Source organism: Capra hircus, chromosome 11 (assembly GCF_001704415.2).
Source record: "Capra hircus breed San Clemente chromosome 11, ASM170441v1, whole genome shotgun sequence".
NCBI lineage: Eukaryota > Metazoa > Chordata > Mammalia > Artiodactyla > Bovidae > Capra > Capra hircus.
In genome coordinates, this window is record NC_030818.1 from 74,363,195 (window position 1) to 74,382,202 (window position 19,008).

General features: G+C 42.6%; 1 protein-coding gene across 6 annotated transcripts in view; it reads right to left on the minus strand.

The window, feature by feature from the left end:
• NCOA1 (nuclear receptor coactivator 1) overlaps positions 1 to 8,931 on the minus strand; it is a 218,146-nt gene extending 209,215 nt beyond the window's left edge. For 5 of the 6 annotated variants that reach the window (XM_018055562.1, XM_018055561.1, XM_018055564.1 and 2 more), the window contains exon 1: positions 8,880 to 8,931. The gene's annotated coding sequence lies outside the window, so the exon portion shown is untranslated. Of the gene's footprint in view, positions 1 to 8,350; positions 8,422 to 8,879 lie in introns of those variants that run through there. The other variant, XM_013967828.2, reaches the window with a different exon arrangement.

Genomic DNA, 19,008 nt, shown 5'->3' on the forward strand with positions numbered 1-19,008 from the left:
CACAAGGGAAGTCCAATAAGAGAGGGGCCCATACGAGGAAAAACGTAATGAACACTAAGTTACTTTTTAGTTTTGCTTTCACATTTTGTAATATAGCAACTTATAAGTCTGGTTCTAAATTCAGTTCACCATTTATGCAAAAAGCCTTTGCTAAAATTCAGATAGTGCATTTCCAAATTTCCTGATGACAATCAGTTGCTCTTACTAACTAATCAGATAGTAATGCCTTTTTAATTAATATATTCTCAGTTTTTACTAGATTTTTATATAGGTCAGAAAATTCTGTTTTCAAGTTCAAGTGTACATATAAAAAATATTCTTAAAGTTTTAAGATCATATCATCTTCAGCAATTAAATCCAATAATGATGGAAATAATTCCAAATATCAATTTTGGATGTTTAGAATTGGAAATATCCAAATATCCATTCCAAATAACTTCTCTTCATAACAGTGGATTTCATCTTGAAAGGTAGTTACTTTTCGGGTCACTGTTATGAATTTACCAATCATCCCAAAGTGACAGATTAAGTGTATTAATTTTCATAAATATAAGCTAGGTAGTATACAATTCACAGACACCTGTGAGAGGAAAATGTCAGCAAATTTCAGACATTTGTATCTGAAATTTGTGTTTTTGTGAAAGAAAAATTAGTAAGTCATCCTCAGATTAGACAATGCTTAAATCCTTTGTCTCAAGATGACCAGGTAAACTGGATGAAATATTTTATAAAAGATCTGCATGGTGACTTCCTATTGCAACAATACATGTTAAGAGTCTACTATTTAAAATAATAAATCTAAAAATCTAATTACCCAGGCTCCTATGAACTAAAAAACATCACAGCTGACTAAAAATAAAGAATCTTTCAAACAGACCTCTAGTATTTCTCCCATTTCCCAGATAATTTTATATAAATCCTACTGTAGAGACCACTGCTCTAAACGTGCCTGGGCTCCCAAGGGTCAAAGCCCTCCAGGAGTCCCTTCCAACCAATTTTCCTTACATGCTCTTAAAGTTCAAAGGACTTATCCTTAAAGGTAGTCTAATTATATTGTATCCATCTCTGAATCACTACCAGTTGGCAAAAGACACAACTGCAGCACATTCTGTGACACCAGTTGTCTTCAACACTGTTCCCTCAGTGTCATGTTGGCTAGCGATTCAGTCAAATAATAGACAGGGCTCGAACAAGGTCCAAGACTTTTCATGACATATCCTGCCTTAAATCCTTTCTGGAACATGGCAGGGCATAAATAAATCAGTACAATAAATCATGAGCTATATTCAGAGCCAGGGGCTTTCAACTTGCATGACCAATCTAACTTATACAGTGACATATATTTGCATAAGGAGATGACATTTTTACACTTGAAAAACAAGTCTGCTGCATCATCTTAAGAATGCCAAATGATAACACACTGTTTAAAGAAAGAGCTACTGGGGAAAAAAAAAAAAAGGCACAAGCCAGTGAAAAAGATTTTGTACTAACTTCTACCAAGAAAAGGGGAAAAAAAAGTCTGTTCTCAAATATACATAAAAATGAGTAAGTTCCCAAGTGTGGTAAGCCTTACATATGGAATCATTTCAAAAACTATGAAAATATAAAATTTGGGGTGTAAAACCTGCCAAAAAAAGATCCACGTAGATTTGGAAAACTGGCACTTTTCATTTTCTTCCAGATCTACAAACTTCACTGTTCCTCACCACCTCCCTCCATTAAAATCCTTTAATGTCTTACAACTGCACCCAGAACATCTGGTTCCTTCTCCCACTTCAGCTGGTGCCACCTTCCTGCTTACACTTTTCCCCTTCATTACTCCCAAAATAACCCCAAGCTTTTCTGTCCTTTCATCTTTGCTATTTAATCTTCCTGAATATACTGCCCTCCTCCTCCTCACTCACTCACTCACAGAGAAATCATCCCCTGCCTTCAATGTTCCCGTCCAACAACAAGCCCTCCACGAAACTTGCTCTGATCTCTTTTAAATGAAAATAATTGCTTGCTCTCCAGATTCCTCAAAGTATACTATTTCAGTACCTCTCTCATCACACTCTTCACATTTAATTAGTACTACAGGTATTTGTGTGTCATCTTATCACCTCTCTTAGGTCATAATCTCTGTAAAAACAGGATCTATATCTTATCATTTAACTTTTCTGTTTTCACAACACAGCACCTTGAACAAAGTAAGCACTCTTATAACTATGTCTTGAATGAATGATTGAGTACACCCTTAGAAATTCTAAAACAGATTTCCTGTACCATCTGGAATGGAGAGGGAGGCAGGACTTAAGACTGCAGAACGAGTATCTTTTCCCTAGTTTCCTCCAAACAAACTCAGCACAGTAAAGCCAGTATTACACATACAGGTATTTTCAAAGGCAAGGACACTTCATCCTTCAACTATTTGGTCAAACATGGTGTGATTACCCGTATATATACAAACACACTCACAACAGAATATCTTCTGTTAAACAATTGAATCTGTGCTTGATAATAAAAGTATGTAAATATTTTAACCATATAGGCAAACTAACAATGCAATATATTAAAGCTATCAGATTAAGACCAACCATTCAAAATACAAGTGGAAACAGAGAGAATGACCAAGCAATTTACTCCAAATGAAAAAAATACCCTAAGCTCTAGCTATTCAAATACTAACAAAACTTGAGAGGCAGAATTGTATTGCTAAGACTCCAAACCAACCATTCAAAGATAAGCTAGACCAGAAGCACCAAAGAATCAACATTACTAAGTACAAAGGTGAGATCAGAAACAGCATGAAAATCTTAAAGTGATACTTTCATTAAGTAACCGCTTCATGGCTCCTGGGTCATCAGAAAGCAATGGAGACTACAGCTGTCTCTACTGCACATGAAGACAACAGAAAGGAGTCCAGACAAGAACAGAGGGGTACAATGTGGCCAAATGTGGCTAACATGCTTGGAGAGAAGCCAATTTAGAGGTATGTTGGAGATTCCAGGTCTAAAGACCTGGACTCAAATGTCATCCCTAATACCAACAAGCTGTGCAATCGAATAACAGCCACTTAACCTTCCTTCTAAAATGTAACATGTAGAGCAAGCATGATACCTGGGTACAGTGTGTCTCAATGTGTCTCAGAGACAGTCCTTAATAAATATTTACTGGCTTTAAAGGGTGAGGGCCATACAAGAAAAGCATATATTTCTCTCCAGGCACTTCCGTGCTTTTTGAGAGAGCAGCCTTTATTAATTTCTGTTTAATACCTTATTATAATATCTGACAGCTAACTTTTGGCCAAAAAACAAAAATACTCCTTTCCTCCTACCTTACACATTACTCAAAATCTTACTAAAATTCTTAAAACTTTAAATCTGTTTGTAATAACTTTCAAACACAAAGAGTAACTCTCATTAAGAAGACTGGGAGCTGAATACCTCGGTTCCTGCCCAAGTAAAGACATTATGTTACCTACCCATGAAAATTAACATATTTGTCTGGCCTTAGTTTTCTCATCTATAACATTATTAACAAAGTTTTCCAAATTACCATTAAGGCCTCTTTGCTCTAAATCTTGTGGTTCATGCTATCCCAAGGATTTTCTAATCTAATTAGGAAAACCCATTCAACAAACACTAATAAGAGAAACTCTTTCAAATAAATAAATAAATAAAGGAGGAAAGGAAGAAAGAAATTTATTTATAGAACAAACTGAGTAATTGATGCTAAAGGAGTGCGATAAAAATCAAGCTTTCGAGAGAACGTACCGGCTTTGACTGTTTTTGAAGATCAAAAGATAAAGATAAAGGAAACACTTTAAATAAAGAAACGAAACATGTAAAATCAAAGAAGCAAGATATCTACAAGTGATTATAATACTTTCTTGTATAGCGCTTTACAGCATTTCTACATACACCATCTGCAATAAATGTACTGGAATGAGAAGTATTAGAACAGTTTAAGTGATTTACATTTGATAAATTTGTCCACAGAGTGTCCATTAAAAACAATAATATAAAAAAATATTTCAGCAAAGAATTTTTTCATCATTTATATGTAGGATGAATTAGTCAGACAAATGCATGCAGGCAAACAGTTATAAATCTACAAATCACAGAATTTCAGCACAAGAAAAAACGTGAACTCAAACCAACGTGCTCATTTAACGATGAAGAAATTCCTTTAACGATAAAGGCTCACAGAGTTCATGTGACGCTAACTACTGTATATGCAAAATGACAGGACCAGACTGTAGAGGCAGAAATAAACAGAGAAATCCAAGAAATTGTAAAAAAAAGAATCAAATAATCTGATAATGGATTAGATAGTGGTGTGTTTAGGATATGGAATGTAGAATAGTCTTGCTATATTATCTTCTTATTTAATATAAATTAATTTAAAGACCGCAACAATATGAGCTTAAGTACATTATTCCGATTTTAAGCATGAAAATCTGAGGTTTACAGCAGTTAAATAACTAGCACAAGGCTACATCCACTAAGTAGAAGGGCCAGGACATCACCCCCTGTCTGAAGCCAAACATCCATTCTCAAAAGAAGCTTAAAAATTGCCTCAAAGTTACAAGCCAGGCAAAATTACAAGGCAAAAATGAAGCACCATTCTGGAAACATTGGATAATTCAGTGTCATCAGAATTCTGGACCTGTTAATAGGTGTATTTCACCTCTGTACTGGCACCTAGTGTTATCGATCTGGCCTATGCTTTCCTGATGCTCATGTCCAGTACTTACTAATAAAGCCCAACTTCCCCACCCTCCACACTGATACATATACATGGGGAGAGACTGCTGTTTAGTCACTGAGTCCAGTCTGACTCTTTGCGACCCCATGGACTGCAGTCCTCCAGGCCTCTCTGTCCATGGGATTTCCCAAGGCAGGAATACTGGAGGGGGTTGCCATTTCCTTCTCCAGGGGATCTTCCCAACCCAGGGATTGAACCAGGCGAATTCTTTACCATTCAGAGCCTCCTGGAAAGACTGGGGAGAGATTAGATCAACTATATCTAAGATGAGGGTGACAGACTGATTAATCTGAAGTCTTCTACAACTCCTCCAGTGATTGCAGCTTCACCTTCTAAGTATGACAACTATATTAAGCTTTTCTAAAAGTCTGTCATTTCAAGGAGCCTCAGCAGTACCGTGTTGCAGATGGGGAAATGGAGGAGGACACACAGACATACAACAACCCACTCTATTTGCATTTCAAGAATTGGACTTAAATGTTGGAATCAGTGTTTTATAATAATTCTTCTTTTTCAACCAAGTATCTTGCAGAAATATAAAATAATCATTGGTACATTAATCCAAATATGGTGCACCCACAAAACATCATCTAAAATTAAAGGAAAAAATCTGCACCTCTTCCTTAAACTAAGCAACCAATAAAGGCACACAGTTGCTATTAGGCTACTTTATGACCTTTGACTCCATATGGTGAGAGGCACAAAATCTGACTAAAACAAAAAAGAGAGAAAGGAAGGTTTGAATTGACTAGACCTCATCTCTGATGTTAAGAAAAAAGGTCAGAGACCACACAGTCCATCCTTAGTGACTAATAACCAAGAGCTAAGCTACTGGTTAACCTGGGAGAAAAGCACTAAAGAAGTCCTTTCCTAAAGTCTAGTCTGTCCCACTTTTAGGAAAGCTATATGAGGTGGGGAGAAATCTGTATGGTTCTGCAGCCCAAACTAAATACAGTGCTCTGCTACTGAACTCCTGAAACACATGTACTTAACCCAGTCCCACACTCTTTTGCACCAATATTTGGAGGTAATGTAAAAAGGAGCCCACCACATGTCTCCAGACCTCTGCAAGAAAAGTAGCTGATGGCCCCCTGAGAAATCCTGATTATCACAGGTAGAAAGTGAAAATCAAAGGAATAACGAGCATCTTGGGATTTCCTCTACCCGATGACTTAGAAGATTCTATTCAGTGGTGTGTGCCTATGTTGACCTCCCATACTTGCCCTAAAATGAAAGCTATTTTAGGCCATATGGTTTAAGACCAACCAACCCCAAAAGATATGTAACATATTCAAACAATGTGGAGTCCCTGGGGGATAGGGCAATAAAGACAAGCTAAAGTGAGGAATGAAGGTAATATCTAAAAGAAGGTATGTGAAATTGATGACAACAGAGACGTTCTTTAAAAAGAATTATAAATCATACTGTGATATACAGTCCAAAAGAGAAAAGATTTTCAAAGAATGTCCAATATCCCTTTCTTCCCCTCTCCAGCTTTCAGCACCTCTATGCCGCCCTCATCACTTACTCAACATTTAGTCCTGATAAAGACTGATCAGTGGATTAGCAGGATCAAGAGTACATGAAGAGAACATTCCATCCTGGGAACATCTTTAAACTATTTAAGCGTGTTTACCACTCTTTCCTATAGAGTAGAAGCATGAAAATCTGTGAGTGCTTTCACAATATGTACCAGTCAGCACCAGAGCAACCCAATCCTCTGCCCACCAAAAGATTAACACATACAAAGACAACAGGAAATTCAACAAAAATTAAAGTTTGACCCCAGACTCCCTCAACAGTTACACTGTCTTAAATATTGGCAGTATCTTTGTACCACACCCACTTCATGCTACCCTTAAAGCTTCCTGGCATAAGCAAGTTCTTGGGATTATACAAACTGCTGCTTCTGTTTCCAGCCCAGATTTCTAGAAATGAAACCCTGGAATTGAAGGAGAAAGAAAAACAAATGTTGGCAGAAAGAGGGAGGAAAATGCATTGTCTATATAATCCCAGTTTAAATGGAACAATCACCATTAGTCCCATCAAGCACTTCTTTTTCAATAAAACCACTTACCCAAAAATGCAGATCTAAAATACTCCCTTGGCTTAAACCACACAAAAAGCAATTTAAAAGATACAATCCTACAGATTTTCTCAGAAAGAAATGAAGAAAAGATTAACTATAAACTATGTAAAATTCAAATTTTGCACCTTAAAAACCAAACTTCATCGTGAGTTAACTAAATGAAATAAATCATCAGTGCAAAACGTCTACAAAAATCAAACGGAATGCCTGTTCTTATAAGCAGCACCCCTGCTTTTTCTCTCCAAAACATATATTCCCTATTCAGGCCCCCTTTTTGATCCATTGTTTCCAAAGCACAAATTCTGAATAAGAAATAGAGGGAAACCACTTCCAAACCTAGTTCACAAAACCAAATTAGACCCACAAAGTACAGGAGATATAAAAGAAACATTTGCAGTTGCATGTAGTTTACAACAAATAGTTCAAGGAATGCCCATTTATTAGGCTAAATCAAATCCCACTGCTACCTTTAACCCAAAACTATTTCTAGTTCAGGAGCCGAAAGACCCAAGCAAATACTTTCTTTTCACATTATTCTCAACATGAAGAAATCTGACCCCCTTCCTACTACATCACAGCTTCTGTGAAACAAGCTGAGAGGCCCCTTTGGCCAACTTTTTTTTTTTTTTTTTGAGACTAACCTTCAACCAATTCCAGAATTGAAGACAAACCTCAAATTTAACCCCTGAAATCCATCCCTTCAGCTGTAGAGTATAATCTAGGCTGCACCGCAGCAATGTTTTACACAGACACTTGAAGATTTCTTAATCACTGAAGTGTAAGCCTCAGCCCTCACAAATCATCGCCACAGAGATTACTCTTGGCATCAACAGAGGGTGCCGGGACTGCAATTCGCTCAAGAACCCTTCATTCACCACCATCATACTCGACATTAAAAATTCACCATCACAAAACAAAATAAAAAAGTCACCTTCTCCACAAGGACACCTGCCTCTTCAACGCCTACAGTGAACGAAGAAAGTCAAGTCTGAAAAGCTAAAAGATCCTCCAGCTTAAAGTTTTCCTCCCCACCAAACTCTGCAGCCACAGCAGCACGGACTGTCCTTGCCACACACACAGGCTTTATTGTCAAACCCTCCGTCTCCCTCTAACACCGTCAACTGAGGCAGTGTCTACAGCCCATGGGAGTGACTGCTTCAAAAACAAACAAACAAACAAAAAACAACATAGCTGGGTAGTAAGAGCGGGAATCCTGGTGTCCGGTTTCTCCCATTACTCTTCCAAGCGACTAGAGAAAGGCTCGAGTTCAGTCGAGCTGACCATTAACCCATCCCACCCCTCAGTCGTCCAGCCGACGTGTTTGCCCCCCTACTCCCCACTTCCTACGTCCTTTCAGCGGAATCTGACGATGGGGACCAAACCCTAGACACAACAGGAAAAAAAATCTCACTTATCCATCCCATTTCTGCCTTCGAAATCCCTCTGTCTGGAGACGGGAAAAGCAAGTGCGCGGGGGGTAAAACAGAAGCGCCGTCGAAGGCTGAGGCTTACGGGAAGGCTCGCCACGGTCATCCCCATTTCGCAGTCCCGGCAAGCGAAGACTCCGAGAGGTTACCCGGCTTGCCAAGGTCACCGCGCTCGCCCGGGCCGAGGGGCGCCCGCGCCGACTTCCGGCTCCCCCTCTCGGCGGCGGCGGCGGGGAGCGCCCGCGGGCTCGGGGCGCCGCTCCCCACGCCGGGCCGGCAGCCGCGAGCCTCGCGCACCCTCCGCGGATGCTCGCCCGGTCCGCGCTAACTAGGGCAACTGGGAAACCCGGGCAAGCCAAAGTCGCTGCTGCAGCAGTTTCCCTCCGCGACGCAGCCCCCAGCTGGTGCCCGTGACAGCTGCGACCTCCGCCCCCTCCAGCCGCGCGAGGCCGAGGGAGAACTCGGGGAAAGTGGGAGGGGGGACGAGCGGAGAGAAAGGAGAGCGGGGGGCGGAGGGGGCGCCAGCTGCTCCCGCCCCCTAGGGCCTCAGCGGCCGCGCGGCTCGTGACAGCTGCACCCACCGGGAGGCTCGGCGCCCGCCGCCCGCCACTCACCTGCCGCCGCCGCCTCTGGGCCGCGCTGACGGGCGCCGCGCTCGCCCGCGACCGTGGCGGCGCCGCCGCGGCCTCCGCCGCTGCTCGGGCCGGGAGCCCGCCGCCGCCGCCGCCGCGGCTCTCCGGCCCCCTCCTCCGGAGCCAGGGGGCCCCCCCTCAGGGGGGATGCAGAACGGACCCGACGCAGGCTCCGCTGGACGGAGCAACAGGGAACAGGGCGGCCGAGGCGCTGGAGGCCGCAGTCCGGCCGTCTAAGGAGAGGGCTTCGAGAATCGCGTCAGACTCCCGCTCTCCTGGCCTGAAGAACAGGCATTTCAGCCGCTCTCCGCGGCCGCCATGTTCTCCTCCTCCTCCTCCTCCTCCTCCTCCTCCTCCTCCTCGGCTGCCGCCGCCGCCGCCGCCGCCCCCTGCTCGCGGCCCCGCCCCCTTCGCGCCCCGCCCCGCCCCGCCCCGCCCCGCCGGCTCCCGGCCGCCCCGCCCCGCCCCGCCGCCCGCCGCCCGCCGCCCCGCCCCGCCCGGCGCGCTGCCCCTGAACCCTCAACCTGGCGGAGTCTCCGCGACCCGGTGCCCGCGAGCTCCGACGGCGCGCCCGGGGCAGCCAGTTCCCGCGCCGCGGGGCGGCGGACCGAGGAGCCGCCCCGCGCCCCCTGCCGGCCGCAGGCCCGAGGGAGAGCTGCCGCGGTCCCGCCCCGGCCCGCGTCCTAACGAAGTGTGGGAAAGGAGGCCCTAACTCTTCCCCCTCCCCTCGGGGCGTTCCTTTGACTGCTGCCGGGAAGCCGCCTCGAACCCCAGGGTGCTTTCAGCTAGGCCGCCCGGCCTGCAGCCTCCGGCTGGCCCAATCCCGTCCGGGAAGGTGCGGAGTGGCGAGGGGCGCGGGATAGACCCGGGAGGAGTCGGGTCTGGCCTGTCCCTCCGCTGATTTCTTGTATTACCTCGAGCGAGCCACCTCCGAGGGCCTCGTTTTATATTCTGAAAAATTGGGAGTTGGTTGCCTGGATGATTTCACAGGCTATTAGATAAGGGAAAAGAAAGATCATCTGCTCCCTTCGTTTTACAGATGGAAAAAAAAATGTGACTGGAGCGTCTGGCTGTGCAGTTCCATGAATTACCCAAAATGTCTGTCATTGACAGAGCTTTCCCCGCAAAGGGGGTCTACACTTTTTTTCTTTTCGATTCGCTTTTTAAAAATTTTATAATAGAAGTGCTACTTCCCAAAGTAGAGTATTCCTTGTCACTGGAGAAATCAAACAGGGGCTGAACAGGCTTTATGAGCAGTGATCGCCTTATCACGTGAAAGCACCCCTCACTTCCAGAGGCTGGGATGTAATACCTGTTTCTTTCCTCGGGTTGTCCCTAGAATGAATGAGTCGCTGGCTGCGGAGGTGCTTTGTAAAGCAGCTATCCTTTCCTGCACTCCTGCTTCCAGGTAGCTGTCGGCACCTCCCTCAATCCAGTCCTGCTGTTGCTGTCTCCCAGCGTTTTCTGCTGTTTCTCTCTCAGTAAAAGCAACCTCTAGAAATCCTTAAGACCTTCACACCCCTTCTCCTAACTGAAATCTGACTTTGCATTGAAAACACCAACCTCCTCGACACCTCTCTGAGTCAGTGAGCCATTCCTTCCAGAGGCAGGTACTCCATCCTGCGATCTTCGCAGCCGTGCCCTCGATCGGATCCTGCTCGTAAAGGAACATTTAGCCCACACCCCACATTCATCTTAGGCTCATTTCATTCTTATTCCTGGAGCTCTAGGTGCATTTCATTAGTTCTTGCTCTCACCTGGTTTTGCAGAACATCTCGCCACCTGCAGAGTCCGCAATAATCGCTGAAAATACCCAGAGCTATGTATCTCTTATTCGCCAGGTTAATCTGCTTGTGTAGGTCATACCTCCCAGTCTGGTCCAATCCAAACTGTGTGAAGTCTACAAAGGCACCGCTTGTGTAGGTAATCCTGTCTCCTGGCGGGGCTACTCTTACTGCACATTGCCAGATCCAGATTCAGTGCCCCTCCCCACCACCACCCCCATTATAGGGCCTTGCTTGATACTGCAAAGTCCTCCGTTTGGGAATTCTATTCTCCTCCCCTCCCTATCTTCTACACTATTCTCCTCTCTCTTTGCCTGTTTTCTGAACAGGCAGTTCAGAAACAGTGCTAGTCCTTCACTAGCACTCTTCTTTGCTGCTGCTTTTCCACAGACCCATATAATGTTGATATCTTTAAGGTTTGAATTTTTTCCCCCACCTCTCCTCTCACTTAGATTGACTTGGTTTTGTTTCCACTGCTTTAATTGTTAAAAACACCTGCATCTCCTTTTCCCAGCCCCTGCCCCCCATCCCACCCACTCTGCAGTATCTTAACTTTTAAACATCCTCAGGAAAGGCAGTGCTGAGATTTTGTTGGATGATGAATGAAACAACATATTATTTGTCTTGCCGTCCATGGACACTAAAGATAGGACTTTTCTAGGGTGACATTCCTTCATAAGTAAGATCCTTTGACTTTCTTCTCTTTCCTCTACATTCTTAATCACTTGCCAAAACAGTTATAACCCACTTTTTCTTTTTTATTGTGGAAGATCACATAACATAAAATCTATTACCTTAACCATTATTAAATATGTTGTTCAGTGTGTAAAATATATTCACATTGTTGGGCAGCTATCAGCACCATCCCCATAACTTTTTTCATCTTGTAAAACTGAATATCTTCACTTATAAAACACTAACTCATTCTCTCTTTCTCCTGTCCCTAGCAACCACCATTCTATTGGGCTGGCCCAAAAGTTCATTCAGGTTTTTCCATAGCATCTTACAGAAAAACCTAAAGAAACTTTTTGGCCAAGTCAATATTTTGTCTTTATGATTTTGACTACTCTAAGTACCTCAAATAAGTGAATAAGGCAGTATTTTTCCTTTGGGGACTGGCTCATTTCACTCAGTATGCGCTAGGTCGCTTCGGTTATGTTCGACTCTACATATGGACTGTAGCCCTCCAGGCTCCTCTGTCCATGGGATTCTCCAGGCAAGAATACTGGAGTGGGTTGCCATTTCTGCCCCCAGTGTATCTTCCTGACCCAGGGATTGAACCCGCATTGGCAGGTGGGTTCTTTACCGCTAGCGCCACCTGGGAAGCCTTCCTCAAAATTCATCCATGTAGTATATTGCAGAATTTCCTCCTTTTTTAAGGCTAAATAATATTCTATTATATGTACGTATCACATTTTGCTTATCCATTCATCAGTCAATGGACACTTGGGTTGCTTCTACTTTTTAACTAGTGTAAATAATGCTGCTCTGAGCATAGATATACAGATATCATTTTGAGATCCTGCTTTCAGTTCTTTTGGGTATATACCCAGACATGGGCTATCTGGGTCATACAGTAATTCTATGTTTAACTCTTTGAGAAAGCTCCATACTGTTTTCCACAGCAACTATACCATGTGACAGTCCCACAACAATGCACAAGTTTTCCAATTTCTCCACATCCTCGACAACACTAATTGTTTTCCATTTTTTTAATAGTAGCCATCCTAATGAGTATAAGGTGGTATCTCATTGTAGTTTTGATTTGTATTTCCCTAATGACTAGTGACGGAGAAGGCAATGGCAACCCACTCCAGTATTCTTGCCTGGAGAATCCCGTGGATGGAGGAGCCTGGTAGGCTACAGTCCATGGGGTCGCGAAGAGTCGGACATGACTGAGCGACTTCACTTTCGCTTTTCACTTTCATGCATTGGAGAAGGAAATGGGAACCCACTCCAATGTTCTTGCCTGGAGAATCCCAGGGACGGGGGAGCCTGGTGGGAGGCCGTCTATGGGGTCGCACAGAGTCGGACACGACTGAAGCGACTTAGCAGCAGCAGCAACAATGACTAGTGATGTTGAGCATCTTTTCATGTGCTCATAAGCCACTTTTATGTTTCCCAGTTGGTCTCTTCTTATTTTCAACACCTCTCTGGCTCCATCTACATTTCCTAAACAGGCCTATTTCTTTAATTCCAACCAACACCCTACCCCCAGGAACCATTAATACAGAGGCAAAAGATTTGTCAGATTTACTTCCTGAACCCCACACAGCTTCTTTGAAATCCATTTACTTTAGCTATTTAAGAAAACGTTCTTTGACTCCTCAAGTACAATGCCAATCAACAAATAGGGCTGACTGCAATTCAAGTGTTTTGAAGAGGTTTTTTTTCTTATGTCTTTTTTATAATTTTTACTTATTTTTGACTGCACTGAGTCTTCACTGCTGAACGGGCTTTCTGTAGTTGTGACAAGTGGGGAGCTACTCTTTGTTGTGGTATACGGGCTTCTTACTACAGTAGCTTTCTTGTTGCGGAGCACAGGTTCTAGGCAAGCAGGCTCAGTAGTTGTGGCCCATGGGCTTAGTTGGGATGTGGAATTTTCCTGGACCAGGGATTGAACCCATGTACCCTAGACTGGCAGATGGATTCTCAACCACTGGACCACCAGGGAAGTCCTAAAGAGATTTTTTTTTTTTTAATGAAAATATAAGACAACATTTTAACTTTTATAGCCCAGGTAGGTCTGGTTTTGGAGAAGGCAATGGCACCCCAATCCAGTACTCTTGCCTGGAAAATCCCATGGACGGAGGAGCCTGGTAGGCTGCAGTCCATGGGGTCCCTAAGAGTCAGACACGACTGAAGCAACTTAGCAGCAGCAACAGCAGCAGGTCTGGTTTTAGTCAGGTCCTGGACTAACCTCATATTTTAATATTAATCCTTCAATGGAACAGAAACATGGTAGTTACATGACCAGGGTCTATAATATACCTGTTGAATTTTCTCCAAGGCACAATAGATTCCTAGTTGTATAAAACATCTGGCTACTGTACATGAAATCACTCCAGTTGCTGAGGCAAGAACTGATTTAACATCAACACTCTTTTTTTCAAATAGTTTTCTTTCTATTTTGATTCATAAAATAACCAAACAATACAAAAAACTATAAAGAGGTAAAACAAACACTTTTCTGCCAGAAAAAAAACATAATGGACACCTTTTCACATATGGACTAAGTGTATTTGCACATATAAATACAGTATGGTATTTGATTTTACATAACACACTATACATCCTCATAGATAATCTGCTGTATTTTTTAAAATAAATTCATTTATTTATTGGCTGCACCACACAGCATGTGGGATCTTCGCTCCCCCACCAGGAATCGAAACTGTGCCCCCTGCATTAGAAGGCGGAGTCTTAACCACTAGACAACCAGGGAAGTCCTTCTGCTGTCTTTTATTATATAATACATTTTAATCATTAAAGAGGCTGAATACTCTTGCCTTGTGTGTCTCTTTAGCAATTTAATTAACCAATCCTTTGATGGGAAGTGTTTACATTGTATTTGTTTTCTTGTTTATGTGTTTGTTTTCATAAATAATGCTAAAATTCTAATACATGCTCTGATCCAGGGCTTGAAGATCATTTTCTTAGGTTAAATTCTTAGAAGATTTATTGCTATCTCTAAATGTACATGTTTAATCTTTTTATTTTTTTAATTATATATTTGATAAACTGACCTCCAGGAAAACTGTTCCAAACTTGTCTACCTTGCATGAGCCTGCCACAAAAGAATTCCCCACAAAAGGATTTTGTCAGTTTTCTTCTGTATAGTCTTTTACTTCTACATTTGCTTGGTTTATGGATATTAAGAAAGCTAGGTTTAGAATTAGGCAGACTCAGTTTTGAAATAGCCATGTCACTGACTAGTAGTGTGACCCTGAACAAATTCCTTTAACATCTCCAAGCCTCAGTGTCCTCATCTGTAAAATAGGATGCTAGAAAAGGATTATTGCAAAGACTGAACGAAATAATATATGCAAAGCGCTTAGTTTAGTGTTCAGCACTTAGGATTGCCCATGAAAAAGTAAAAATTAGGCTCAAACTAAGAAGGTAAAAATCTGCCTGATTCTTCCATCAAGCTGGAAGAATAGGCCCAGATAAAGCCAGCTGCAGTCGACAGGATGCAGTGTCCCCTAAGGACACACTGCAGCTGTAAAGTGCCATAATAGCTGCCTTCTTCGAGTGACTATTCGCCGACTCACTGAGAAATCTTATTCTCCACAATCATAAATATCAGAAACTTTGGTGTTCATAATTATATCAATAAAAATGATGCATCTGTCTTTTGTCTGGAAAATCTAAGGCCTCTTTGACAGAAATGTGGCCTCGATTTAAAACCCAGAAGTAGAGTTTTCAGTAAAGAGGTGTCTGGATGAAAATTCTACATCTATCTTAACTTTATTGTTTCCAAATCAATAGTATACCCTGGGTCCACCTTGCAGTCCAGACTGGATGTTGACCCCTTTATACACAACCATGCTTTACTCTGAACCTATAAAAACACTGTCTTATTTAAATTGCATCTAAACTCTGAGAAGAGTTACCATCTCTTGTTGTTCAGTCGCTCACTTGTGTCCTACTCTGTGTGGACTGCAGCACACCAGACCTCCCTGTCCTTCACCATCTCCCGAAGGCTGCTCAGACTCATGTCCATTGAGTCAGTGATGCCATCCAACCATATCCTACTATGTGGTATTAAGTAGAAGTAGATATTACATAAATATAGGGTTTCATTTGGAGTATCTTAAAAGTTTCTTTTTAATAGTTTGCAAAGGGACTTTCCTGATGGTATAGTGGTTAAAAATCTGCCAGTGCAGGGGACGTGGGTTTGATCTCTGGGCCGGGAAGATCCCACATGCCGCTGGGCAACAAAGCCTGTTCACCACAACTGTGAATCCTGTGCACTAGAGCCCATGAGCTGCAACTACTGAGCCCTCGTGCTGCAACTAATGAAGCCCGTGCACCCTAGAGCCTGTGTTCTCCAACAAGAAAAGCCACCTCAAAGAGAAACCTGCGCTCTGCAACAAAGAGCAGCCTCTGCTCATGGCAACTAGAGAAAGCCAGCACACAGCAATAAAGACCCAGTGCAGTCAAAAATAAACAAACAAATAAATAAAGTTTTAAAAAATACTTTGAAATATTATTTGTTAAATTAGCTGTTGTTAAATTGAATGATTTTATGCCTGACTAATACTGATTTTTGAATTGTTTCTTGGAGTTTCTTTCAGTTCTGATACTCTCTAATTTGTTATTTTGGTGACAAAACTTTTTGCTCAGGTAGTTGATTTTTTTAAACTGCAGTATAATTGACATATAGCAATATATTTGTTTCAGGTATACCACGTAATGATTTGATATTTGTATAGATTATAAAATGATCACCATAGTAAGTCTACGTACCATCCATCACCAAGTAAAGTTACATATTTTTTCCTTCTGATGAGAACTTTTAAGATTTATTATCTTAGCAACTTTCAGATGTGCAACACAATAATATTGACTATATTCAACTACATGATACATTACATCGCCATGACTTATATATTCTACACCTGAAAGTTTGTACCTCTTAATCCCTTCACCCATTTTGCCCACCTTCTAACCCCCATCCCCTCTGCAACCACCAATTTTGTCACTGTATCTGTGAGTTTGATTTTGTTTTGTTTTTTGCTTGCTCTGTTTTTTAGATTCCACATATAAGTGAAATCACACTGTATTTTTATTTTCTTATGTCTGACTTATTTCACTTTGCATGATACCCTCAAGTTCATCCGTGTGGTCACAAATGGCAATAATTTTTTTAATGGCTGAGTATTCCATTGTGTGTGTATATATGGATATATATATATATGTATCAGTTCAGTTCAGTTCAGTTGCTCAGTCATGTCCGACTCTTTGCGACCCCATGAATTGCAGAACGCCAGGCCTCCCTGTCCATCACCAACTCCCGGAGTCCACCCAAACCCATGTCCTTTGAGTCAGTGACACCATCCAACCATCTCATCTTCTGTCGTCCCCTTCTCCTCCTGCCCTCAATCTTTCCCAGCATCATGGTCTTTTCAAATGACTCAGCTGTTTGCATCGGGTGGCCAAAGTATTGGAGTTTCAGCTTCAACGTCAGTCCTTCCAAAGGAGACCCAGGACTGATCTCCTTTAGGATGGACTGGTTGGATCTCCTTGCAGTCCAAGGGACTCTCAAGAGTCTTCTCCAACATCACAGTTCAAAAGCATCAATTCTTCTGCGCTCAGCTTTCTTTATAGTCCAACTCTCACATCCATACATGACTACTGGGAACACTATCGCTTTGACTAGATGGACCTTTGCTGGCAAAGTAATGTCTCTGCTTTTTAATATGCTGTCTAGGTTGGTCATAATTTTCCTTCCAAGGAGTAAGAGTCTTTTAATTTCATAGCTGCAATCACCATCTGCAATGATTTTGGAACCCCCAAAAATAAAGTCTGACACTGTTTCAGCTGTTTCCCCATCTATTTGCCATGGAGTGATGGGACTGGATGCCATGATCTTAGTTTTCTAAACGTTGAGCTTTAGCCAACTTTTTCACTCTCCTCTTTCACGTTCATCAAGAGGCTCTTTAGTTCTTCACTTTCTGCCATAAGGGTGGTGTCATCTGCATATCTGAGGTTATTTATATTTCTCCCAGCAATCTTAATTCCAGCTTGTGCTTCCTCCAGCCCATCCCACTTCTTTATCCATGTATCCATCAAAGGACACTTAGAGTTTATTTATTTATTTATGCTCATGCCACACGACTTGCAGTTTAGTTCTTCAACAAGGTATTGGACCTGGGCTACTGCAGCAAAAGCACTGTGTCCTAACCGCTGGATCACCAGGGAACTCTCTAGGTTGTTTCCGTGGTGGTGGTGGTTTAGTCACTAAGTTGTGTTTGCTTTTTGTGACCGCATGGGCTGTAGCCCACCAGGCTCCTCTGTGCATGGGATTTCCCAGGCAAAAACACTGGAATGGGTTGCCATTTCCTTCTCCAGAGGATCTTCCGGACCCAAGGGTCAAACCTGGGTCTCTGGCATTGTATACAGTCTCCTGCATTGCAGGAGGATTCTTTACTGACTGAGCCACCACAGAAGCCCTGACTCTTTCCAAACCTCGGCTATTGTAAATAATGCTTCAGAGAACATGGAGGAGCTTACATCTTTTCAAATTAGTATTTTTATTTTCTTCTTCAAATAAGAGAAGACTCTTGAGAGTCCCTTGGACTGCAAGGAGATCCAACCAGTCCATTCTGAAGGAGATCAGCCCTGGGATTTCTTTGGAAGGAATGATGCTAAAACTGAAACTCCAGTACTTTGGCCACCTCATGAGAAGAGTTGACTCATTGGAAAAAACTCTGATCCTGGGAGGGATTGGGGGCAGGAGGAAAAGGGGACGACCGAGGATGACATGGCTGGATGGCATCACGGACTCGAGGGACATGAGTCTGAGTGAACTCCGGGAGATGGTGATGAACAGGGAGGCCTGGCGTTCTGCGATTCATGGGGTCTCAAAGAGTCGGACATGATTGAGCGACTGAACTGAACTTCAAATAAGTGCCTAGTAGTGGAATTACTAGATCATATGGTAGTTTTAGTTTTAATTTTTTGAGGACCGTCTATATTATTTTCACAGTAGCTGTACCAATTCACATTCTGCCAGTAGGACACAAGGGATCCCTTTTCTCAACATCTTCTCCAACACTTGTTACTTCTATTTTATGACAAACATTCTGATAGGTGTGAGGTGATATCTTCTTGTAGTTCTGATTTGCATTTCCTTGATGATTAGTGATGTTGAGCGTCTTTTCATGTGCCTGTTAGCCATCATCATGCCTTCTTCAAAAAAGTATTTATTCCGATCCTCTGCCCATTTTAAAATCAGATTGTTTGTGTTTTTTTGCTACTTAGTTGTCCGAGTTCTTTATAGATTTTGGATATTCACTCCTTATTGGATATATGATTTGGAAATATTTTTCCCTGATAGCTCAGTTGGTAAAGAATCTTCCCGCAATGCAGGAAACCCCGGTTCGATCTCTGGGTCAGGAAGATCCTCTGGAGAAGGGATAGGTTACCCACTCCAGTGTTCTTGGGCTTCCTTTGTGGCTCAACTGGTAAAGAATCCACCTTCAATGCAGGAGACCTGGGTCTGATCCCTGGGTTGGGAAGATCCCCTGGAGAAGGGAAAAGCTATCCACTCCAGTATTCTGCCTGGAGAATTCCATGAACTGTATAGTCCAGGGGATTGCAAA